The 1,890-nt window shown below is 53.7% G+C and overlaps 1 pseudogene; it reads right to left on the bottom strand.

Annotated features, from left to right (window-relative positions):
- Positions 1-41: 41 nt before the first annotated feature.
- Positions 42-1,269, bottom strand: LOC117798880 (annotated as a pseudogene).
- Between the last annotated feature and the right edge of the window lie 621 nt (positions 1,270-1,890).

The following is a 1,890-nucleotide window of genomic DNA, read 5'->3' as shown; positions in this document are numbered from 1 at the left end:
GGGGACACCTTCCGCAGCTGTGGCAAGACAGCTGCCAGCCCGAGGGCCATGGCATTCAAAGATCACGAGTCGTCCACTGTTCTTGATGTGGAAGGACCACAGTCCGGCAGAGAAGATGCGCCACGGCTCTTCCAGCCACAGCTGCTCACACGCCCTCGCGTCTTAGCACCGCAGCAGCCACCGCTGGGGCCCCTGGAACCAGTGTAAACGCCACATTCTTCCCAGAGGTTTCTGCATCAGGGGGCAGCTCGCTTCGGAGGAATGGCCCTCACAGACACCACACGCTTCCGCCTCCCCAGATGGAAGCCCGGACAGTGTTCTCTGCTGAACAGGTGAGGAGTTCTCAAGTATCTGAATTGCATTCTTCACTGCAGCTGGGTGCCCCTCAAAGCGCCTTCTGCGGGCTCGTCCTCATCTCCAGGCTCTGAGGATATTTGTAAAGTGTTCTTTGATCCCTTCATGGAAGAGATCACCGTGTGAGTGTGCCACACTCACAGGGACACCTCCTTACAGTGAGCGCCAAGCTCACTCGTAGCGCTAACTTCATCGCAGTCAGAACGACGCGTCTCTCTTGAGTTTGGCTCTGTGGAGTCTCAATACCCTTTACAGAATGACTGACTGGTTTCTGTTGTCCAGAGTCAGAGTTTCTAGGGCTTCTCATCTCTGACACCCCTGTTCTGGGCCAGTTCTCCCCACGTTGGTTGACTTTCCTGTTTTTACTTCCCTTGCAGGGTGAGCAGTGAATACTTCCTGTCCAATATCACTGTTCTCAGGAACACGGGCAGCCTGCAGAGCCTTCTTCTTCCTGACTTTCTTTTTCCTCCTTTCCCCTTGTTCCAGCTGATGTCGAGTGGATGCTGCCTGTGTGCTCCTTCTCCAAGGAGGGTTTCTGATGCAAACGACAATCTTGGAAGACCCACTGTTGCCTTTGGGTGGCTCTTCACCTTTTTAAATCTATGCTTGGGGCAGGAGGCAGGTGATTGTGAAGAGGGGGTGTCTCCTCTGTTCCTGGCATTTCCTTGCTCTGTGGAGCACCTCGGTTCTTGCCCAGGCTCCTGGAAAGCTGTCAGCCCAGAGGAGGACGAGGTTGCGGTGATAGCTGGCTAAGCTGGACCACTGGCCCTGTTCTGTTAGCTCGCAGTTATTCCTCGGACACACTGCAAGCCGCAGCCTCGTGACACAGCACTCACATTCTCTGTTCTCCTTTAACCTGAACGGAGGCATCTGAAGCAGGAACACTGCCATGGACTCGGAGAGCAGGAGATGTGGCTGCTCAGACTGGGACTCCCGTGGATGATGGGGACCCAGGGACCAATCCATCCCCACTGGCTCTCTGTTTCTAATACCCTGTCCATCGTTTTACTCAGCACCAGGGGCACTGCCACTGTCCGTGTCATCTGCCAAACTGGAGACCGCAGGGGCTGAGGATGAGCTTGGTGACAGAGGGTTTCCTTCTCTGTCACTCTCCTGGGCGTTCTGGTTCTCTAAGGGGCAGGGCACTCTCCGGGCTGTTCAGGTCTTTTGCCAAACACATCACAGGTATGGTACGGTCAGAGGAGAGCTGTGCACTATGTCGCCTCTGAGTAGCAAAGTTCTAGCCCTTTCTCCTGTTTTCTGGAAGGCAGCATGCCACTTATTTTTTTGATAAAACATTCATGGAGAAAAATATCAATAATTTCACCACCCAGGGATAACCATTTTGCTGTCTAGTCTCCCAGTCTCTGCACTCCATTTGCCAGGATAAGATTATCAATGATTTGGGGGAGGGGCACAAAGCAATGCCATTGGAAGACTGTCTCAGCCATAAGCCACCGTGTCTTGAAGCGATCCAATGGGTGCAGACACCACACGAACACCTAGCACAGAGGATGTGGCAATGGGCTGAAGCAC

This window comes from Ailuropoda melanoleuca, unplaced genomic scaffold (assembly GCF_002007445.2).
Source record: "Ailuropoda melanoleuca isolate Jingjing unplaced genomic scaffold, ASM200744v2 unplaced-scaffold369, whole genome shotgun sequence".
Taxonomy (NCBI): Eukaryota; Metazoa; Chordata; class Mammalia; order Carnivora; family Ursidae; genus Ailuropoda; species Ailuropoda melanoleuca.
Note: the sequence above shows the minus strand (reverse complement) of the source record. Positions and strands in the feature narration are given on the sequence as shown.